The sequence below is a fragment of the Indicator indicator genome, chromosome 30 (genome assembly GCF_027791375.1).
Source record: "Indicator indicator isolate 239-I01 chromosome 30, UM_Iind_1.1, whole genome shotgun sequence".
Taxonomy (NCBI): domain Eukaryota; kingdom Metazoa; phylum Chordata; class Aves; order Piciformes; family Indicatoridae; genus Indicator; species Indicator indicator.
In genome coordinates this window covers 3,424,123-3,432,502 of record NC_072039.1, presented here as the reverse complement: position 1 = coordinate 3,432,502, position 8,380 = coordinate 3,424,123, and positions in this window count along the sequence as shown.

Genomic DNA, 8,380 nt, shown 5'->3' with positions numbered 1-8,380 from the left:
CTGTTACAGAATCTTTTAATTTAATCCCAGGCCCCAGCCATCAGCTCTGCTCTTGGAGCCTGGCAGAGAAATGGGGAGAGGAGGGAGCAGAGGAGCCTGGCAGGTGTAGCAGTATTGCACAGGTGGATATTTCAAGCCATGAGGTATCCTCCCCAAAACCCTCCACCCTTTTTCCATTCCCAGAAGCCTGTTGCAGGCACAGGGGGAATAGGAAAGTAAAAAAAGAAATTCAGCATCTTCCCCATAGCCCTGAAATTTGTCTATGCCTTGGGAGTTTAGAGGGGAGGGGTAGATGTGGGCATGATAACTGCAAGGGACAAATCCTTCCCATTTTAAGTTTTTTAAGTTGAATGACTGTGGACCTTCCCGAGGTGGTTGGTGGGGAAGGGGCATCGTGTGTGAGAGGAGAGCTGTGTTAGACATTAATGACAATGTGAAGTTTGCTCTGCAACAGTCCAGCCAGTATCTGGTGCATAACTCAAGTCTGTTTAACTGAATTAGTTTTATTTCTGAATGAATTTTCTTTTTGTTTGTGGAATTCTTTCAAGTAGGTTAATCCATTGGGGGAAATCTTTCTTAATCCAGAAGGAAAGAGTATTGTGCAGGGGTTTGTAACTCCTTATGAAACCCAAGCTTTGGAGCTGTAATCTGTTGTTGCTTGTCCCCACCCCTGAGAGATACTCAGTGGGTCAGGATGGAGGGCTGGTGCTGAGGAAGTTCCTGCTGTTGAATGAAGATGTGAGCAGAGGTGCTGCTTATGGATCAGGGTGGAACTTATGTGTTGGGTCCTTGTGTTGAAACCCAAACCTGATGGCCCACCTAGACAAAGGCTGCTTTTTCTTTACAACCTTGGGGAGAGCACTGAGATGGAGGCTGGCTGCAGCCCCTGCAGTGGATGGGGATGGCCCAGTTTGTGATGAGCCTCTTAGGAGATGGCTTCTGCCTTCACCCTTTCTGCTGTGGCTGTGTAACAATTGCTTCAGCTCTTGTCTCTGATTGCTTCCATCATCCACTTTCCCTTCAGTGATAAAAACCTAGTGGAAATCAAAAACTCTGCAGTACCTGCTGCCTTGTTGACTTTGGCACTACTGACCTGGTCCCATTCTCCTGTCCTTTGGTTGGTGATCCATGACAGGGTTTCACTAGTGGGAAGTAATTTGTGTCCTTTGGAGAGCTCTTTAGTGCCCCCCCAGATGTTTAGCCTATACAGGGGTCTGGTTGAAGCTGGGAGAAATAAGGGATAACCCCAAATCCTTAATAAGAGGTTGAGGAAAAGAGCACAGAGGGGCTCATGGGTTTGTGTTGGTCTTCAGAGTGATTGCCTGTGACAAAGCCATGCAAAGGAGGAGTGTCTGGAGGACTGCTCTGAGAAATGAGATCAGCTGCTACAGAGAGCTACCAGATGTAAATATTTTTATCCATATATTTGGGACAAGAAAGGAGGATGATCCATCAGATCAGGCTGGTTTTAACTGTTCACAGAGGTTACTCTTTTAATGGCAACCAGTCTAAGCTTGAACATGGCAAGATCTTAATCTGGTTTTAATTGGGTTTGTCCCATCAGTGCCCACAGATTTACACTGGATGAGAATCTGGCCTCAAGCCCTGATTTGAAAAAAATAGATGTGCCTGTGAGTGTGCTCACCACCAGAGAACACTCTCTAGAGGGACTTTAATACACAGTGCACAGGGAGGTGAGTCAAAATGGGCTCGTGAGGCTCACTGGCATTTGCTCTCTGCTGTGTGTCTCTGAAGTGCTTTCTAGTCCGCTGCTAACTCCTCTGTGACTTGATGTATCGAGACACACAACAGTGTCAGGAGCTGGTGACCACACAGGATGATCAGATCTGTGTGCTAGTGGCTACCACAACCAGCACAGGCTACACTGGTGACTGGTTCAGTGATCTGTTCAGAGCATAACCAAAGAACCTCACCGCTGCATCCCTCCGGTCGGGTGAGCTGGTCGCATCCCTCACCGGCTGGGCTGAGCGAGGTGGGACCATTACGTCCAAGCTGGAGATGTGGCCCGTGGAAAGTGCCTCCTTGGGCAGGCAATGGCTGAATCCAGAGCACCCAGTGCTCGTGGTGCTGCTTTTTGTGGGTGAGATCCTCAAGAACACCTGAACAGCAGCCAGCTTTGCTTCTTTCTCATGTGGCAGCCTCATCTGTAGCAAGCTGCATGCACCTGTGAGTTTACATCACCCTCATCTACCCCAAAGCTCAGACCTGAGTAAGTTTTAAATTGTTTTGCTCTGGTGGATTAGCTGATGTGAAATTCTGATCCCTGTAATAAATATTCAGATGATAATATATACAAAGCAGAAAAAAAAAAACCACAACACAAACCCAACCAACCCACATTGTGAAGTATACTTTTGTAAATAATATTTAATTTTTTTTATTAATATCTTTGGTGCTGTTTTCTCAGAGCCCCTCCCTGAGAGCACTTTTTTGTTGTTGTTTATAAATGATAACTGTTTCCTTCTGTATTTGTTGGAGAATGTGTTTAAAAGGGAAACAAAAATCATAATACATGTTGTCCTCTGAAGTGGATCTGTTTTTCCTCTGGATGTGACAGGAGAGAGGAGTCACTCCTGCTGCCATCTGGCAGAGTTGGTCTCTGGCACAGGTGGTGGCCAGGTTAGGGGTGTGGGCAGGTACCCATGTGTGGGACAGGAGGTAGCACTCAGGGAGTGCTCTGGTGTCTGGAGTTCCTGCTGGGAACACCTTCCCTCGGCGCTGGAGGTCCCACCGGCAGCCTGAGCCCCGTGTCAGCTCACAGCAAGGCCCCACAAAGGCTGGTGGGGCTCTGCCTGGGCACAGCTTTCCTGAGGAGACCTGGTTTCTAGGATCCAAACCTGAAATTTTCTCTTGCAGCAGTATTGGCTGGAGTGGAGCAGACACTGAGACACAGAAAACAGGACTGAGTGTGAGCTGCACTCTCTGAATTGCTGCTGCTGGTTGCCTGGGGGCAGCAGGGGTGGAGGGTGGAGATTCCTAACTAGTCATTGTTTTTAACCTAAAACATGAGTCTTTGGACATGGATCCTGGTTTTCTTTGAGGATTTTTGTTGTATGTTTGTTTGTCTGTTTAAACCAGGCTGCTACATAATGAATTACAGTAAAAAGTTTACCTCTCTGACAGTAAAGTTCATTTTATTTTGTGGGTTTTTTTTTCCTTTCTGTCTTTAACCTCCCCCCCTTCTTTGTTTTTAATTCTTTGGGTCTCTTGTTTATTCCAAAGTGGACCAACAGCACAAACCACTGGACTGTGTTTAGCTGAGCAAGGAGCTGTTTTCAGTGCTGAATTAACTGTTGCACGCTCTTTAATTCTCTGGTTTTGGTGCACATGATTTAATACCGTGCAGAAAAAGAAAAAAACAAACCCAACCCCAAACCCTGCAAATGAAATCTGTTGTACTCGTGCTGATGAAGTGAGAGTTTTCGCTGTGTGCGTTTTTCTCTGTGAGAGTGTTGTCAATCATGCATTTCATTGCACTTCCTTCCTTTGGGAGGAGCATCACATCCCGTGTGAACCAGTTCTTGGATGAAGAAGCGACACCCAAGCACCCTGCTGGGGAAAAAGACCTCCAGCTCAGCAGAGTGGGAAGAAGCTCTTCTCAGCAGGTGAGAGGCCTCAGAAATCCAGTGCTCAGAAACAATTAGGTTAGAGAGAGGTTTTGCAGAGTCCTGTTTGAAGCCAGAAGAGGGGAAAGAGAATCATCTCGAATTCAGAAGGAAATCAAAGAGAAATCAACCTGTTGAAATGGAAGCAGAATGGCCTTGTGTGAGGTACAATCCCAGAGAAGCTGTTCTCAGAGTTACCAACTGTATGTATCCTTTGTTTTGTTTTCACAAGGAAGTGAAAAGGCTTTCCCCACTGACAAAACAAAAGGAGAGTATTTCCAATACCAGCCTGTCTGTTGATGCTCTTGTGTTTACAAATTGTCTATACTTTTATTTCTTTTGATTTTATTTTAATGTTATTATTTTATTTTATTTTAATTTTTTTTGGCATATTCTTTCAGGTCATTTGCTTGAGTAATAAAATGCAATTGTTTGTTTTCAAATAGTTGGGTTTCACCTTTTCATGTGTTTGTACCTTGTATATAGTTCCTTCAGTATTAGAGGGAGGCAAATTGTTTGTCATATTTACAATCTGTGTTGGTGCTCATTTGAGAAAATAAAATTTTCCAAGTACTAAAGTTGCTGCTCCACATTTCTGTTCTGAGCTTCTCTGCTGTGTGTGAAATTGGAGGCAGCAAAACTGGATTTTTCAAGGAATGGACCATTTAGCTTGAAAATAGTCAAATTATTCTCTTTTTCCTGCTGGTCCAGAGCCAGTCACCTGGTGTGTACTTGAATCATGGAATGGTTTGGGTTGGAAGGGACCTTAAAGATCATCCAGTTCCAGCCCCCCTGCCATGGGCAGGGACACCTCACACTAGCCCAGGTTGCTCAAGGCCTCATCCAGCCTGGCCTTGAGCATCCACAACCTTCCTGGGCAGCCTGTTGCAGTTTTCACTCTGGAATTGCAGAGATTTTGGTGAGATCAAACTCTTGCTTATCAGCTTTGGCTCTGGAGGGAAAGGGGCCCACAGGGAGGGGGATCCTTTGATACTAGAATACAGAGCAACTCCTCTGACTAATGGAGGGAGCATGGTCATCTCGGATGCACACTGTGACCATTCAGGAGTCCCTCAGGAGCCAGCTGCAGCCTGCCAGCCCTCGCCTGCCTGGGTTGCTTCTCTGCTGCCAGGCGAGTGAGGGGCAACGCTTCCAAATCCCAGTGCCTTCAGCTCCAAAATCCCTTTGAAAGCACGGCTGTGTTGAAAGCAGTGCTTTAGTGGAGGTGGGTTGGGCTGAACTGGTGCAATCCCTCTTCATCCCACTGCTGAAGATAGCTGGGACCTGTCCCTATGCCCTGTGCCAGTGCCCATCAGTTCACTGTGCCGGCTCAGCGCCCTTAATTCCCCACGTGTCTGAAAGAGCAACTTAACCCTCTTTGGAGAGGGCCTGGCTATGCCAGCTGCTAAATGCCCTCGACTCAAAGTGTAGCTCAGGCCACAGCAAGAAAAGCTGCACCTGAGAGGTCAGGAGTGGGTGAGGAGCTGAGGGAGATGGCACTGTGAGCTGACGTCCGTACGTACACGTGGTGTGGGAGAACAGGTTCAGCCATGGGGCAGTCGAAACAGTTCATTGCTTGCCCAACAGGCTGGAGGTGATCTGAGTTCTTGGTTTCACCAAAACCTTCATTTGCCATGGCTGGCACCGTGCCGGGGTGTGACGTGCTGGGTGTGTGCTCTGCAGCCTGCTGTGGCACCTGCAAGGGATGGGAGGGTGAGAGACACGCTTGCCTCCACCCCTGTGCAGCAGGAAGGTCTGGGGGGTGATGACATCTCCAAAAAATGTGATGCTGGTCCTTCTAGCACACCATGACATGAGCACAGTCTGGTGTGGGGTGGCTCCCCAGCACTGTGCAGTCACTGGGCTTGTTCCTACAATGCCCTGAAGCTGCTGTGCTGGAATCATAGAATCACAGAATTGTAGAATTGACAAGGCTGGAAGGGACCTCAAAGATCATCCAGTTCCAACCCCTCTGCCATGGCCAGGGACACCTCACACTAGGGCAGGTTGCTCAGAGCCACATCCAGCCTGGCTGCAAAAACCTCCAGGGACGAGGCTTCCACCACCTCCCTGGGCAACCTGTGCCAGTGTCTCACCACCCTCATGGGGAAGAATTTCTTCCTAACATCCAATCTGAATCTCCCCACTTCTAGTTTTGCTCCATTCCCCCCAGTCCTATCACCACCTGACATCCTAAAAAGTCCCTCCCCAGCTTTCTTGTAGCCCCCTTCAGATACTGGAATGGCTGCTGCTGGGTCAATGAGAAAGCCAAAAGGGCTCAATCTCATTTCCATCTCCTGTTGTCAAGACAATGTCTCCATTGGAAGGGAGCTAACCAAGAGCAGGCATCCCGTGGCTGTGGGTGTGTGCGCAAGAAGAGAGATTTGGTTTCCACTACAGTCAGCTGTTGCCAATGGGGCAAGGACATGGGCAGAGTGTTCTGGTCCACGACCTCAGTGCTGGTGCCTTCCACCACACCTCATACCTCAAGGTGCAGTAGGTAATGGTGGAGTCAAATCCCAGCTCGGACATCCTGTCCCTGAGCCACCTGCGCCTGCTGCTGCCATAGCCAAACGCAGCCAGGCAGAGAGGGACCAGAGCTCCAGCCCTTTTCATTGGCTCTAATTCTGTGTGATTTAGAAAGCAAGATAAAAATATTTCTGTCTTGTTTCCCCACCCTTGAAGCAGAATCTGCTGCTGGGGTGGGAGGGTGCGATCCTGAGCAGCATGGGCAGCAGAAATCCCAGGGGGGTAAGGGAGAGGGCTGGAGGATGTGGTGGCTGCTGGCTGCACCTCTCTGACAGCAGAGGAAGTCAAGATGTAGCTCAGGCTGGTTTCTTATTGACCAGCTGAGTTGTGTGCTGGCACCTCACCAGCTCGGACGTGAACTCTGTAGGGAAATTCCCTGCAGGAAAAAGCATCCTGCTCAGTATTTCCCATCCTGAGCACCCTGGTAAGAGCAGGAGGGACAGCTCAGGGGTCTCTCTCAGCAACAGCCCTGAGAAGAGCCTGCAACCCTGTGCCAGCCCTTTGGCTCCGCCGGGATGAAAGTGGAAAAGTGCCAGAACCACGAGACGGCCTCAGGCTGTGCTGACACCGAAGAGCAAAGCCCTCAGCAGGGACACCGAGGTGGTCCCCGGCCACCATCACAGGGCTGGGGTCTCCCCTGCGAGGAAGGGGCTCACAGGAGCAGGCGCCGTGTTTGTGCCGGGCGGCTCCGTGAGGTGCATTTATTATTAACCTGCAATTAGAGCACAGCCAGGCAGGGAGCTATTAATAGGTGGTGCAGATAAAGCTGACTCAGGCGGCGCAGCCCTGGGCTCTGGCAAGCGGCTGCGCCTTCGCTGCTGCAAGCCTGGCCCGGGGCTCCACAGCAGGAGAGCACGGCCGGGAGGGAGGGAGGAGGGAGGGAGGAAAGGAGGTGGAAGGAGGGATGGAGAGAGGGATAGAAGGTGAGATGGAAGGAGGGATGGACTTGATGATCTCAGAGGTCCTTTCTGGCCTGGATGATTCTATGAGATAGAGGGATGAAGGGAGAGATGGAAGGAGAGATGAAAGGTGTGATGGAAGGTGGGAAGGGAAGTAGAATGGAGGGTGAGATGGAAGGGGGGATGAAAGATGTGATGGAAGGAGTGATGGAAGGTGGGAAGGAAGGGTGGGATGGAGGGAAGGTTGGAGGGTGGGATGGAGGGAGGGGAGCATGCTGGTGCATGAAAACCCCTCCTCAGTCCCCACAGAGGCACCACCCAAGAGATGATGGTGCTGCTGGAGCCACCATGACCTTGACTGGCAGCTGGAGGACAGGCTATAAAGAGCAACAGGGCCAAGCATGGGGCAGCTCCCAGAGCTCCTCTCAGATGCTACCAGTCACAATGAGGTTTTTTTTCCAAAAGATGATCACAAAGCTATAAATACAGCGGTGCCATGGCTTTTTATCCTGGTTCAAGAGCAATTTGACACTCCTCCTTTGCTCCTCAGCCCTTGTCATGGGACACAGGAGCTGCGGAGGGAAGCTGCCAGCCGTGTCTCCGTGGGCTCCCCTGATCCTTTTGTCCTCTCTCAGCTGAACCACTCAGGGTTCAGCCCCACAGATGCCCTTGGGCTTCCCCCACACCACCTCTCCCACGGGGACAATGGCTCCAACCCAATTTTCTTGCTGACAGGGAAGATTTACAGTAGCACTTCCAGGCTGCCAAACACACTGGGGTTATTTTTACCCAGCTCCAGCCCGGGGTATAAATAGCGTCAAGGCCATTCCCCCTTGCTGGCCCAGAAACGTCCTGTGGGTACAGGCTGGGCATGAAGGAGATAGCACCTGGATGGCAGCCACTCCCAAGAGTCCCTGCCCTGGCTGCAGTGAGGGGTTCCCAGAGTGGGGATGGCTAAAACAGAGCCCCAGTGTCACCTCTCTCCACTTGGCCCCAAAATCCACCCAGCCCCCAGCAAGCCCCAGGGCCAGGCAGGTTTCCTTGGCCTCTTGGCACAGCTTTGGGGAGTTCTGGGAGTGTTGTGGGTCCAAACCCTGCCTGTACCATGCAGGAGGTGACCACCTGCATCAATTCTGCATTGAATCTTTCCAGGACAGACAGCCTTCAGTTGGGTCACCCCATGTTTCTAAGAGGGGATCATCCCCATGAGGGCAGGCAACAGGGTGCTTGGGACACACTGCCATGAGGACAGCAGGCACAGGGGTGGCAGGCATCAATCACCTTCTGTGGAGAAACAGACAAAGATTTTCCAGTCTGCCCTGTTAT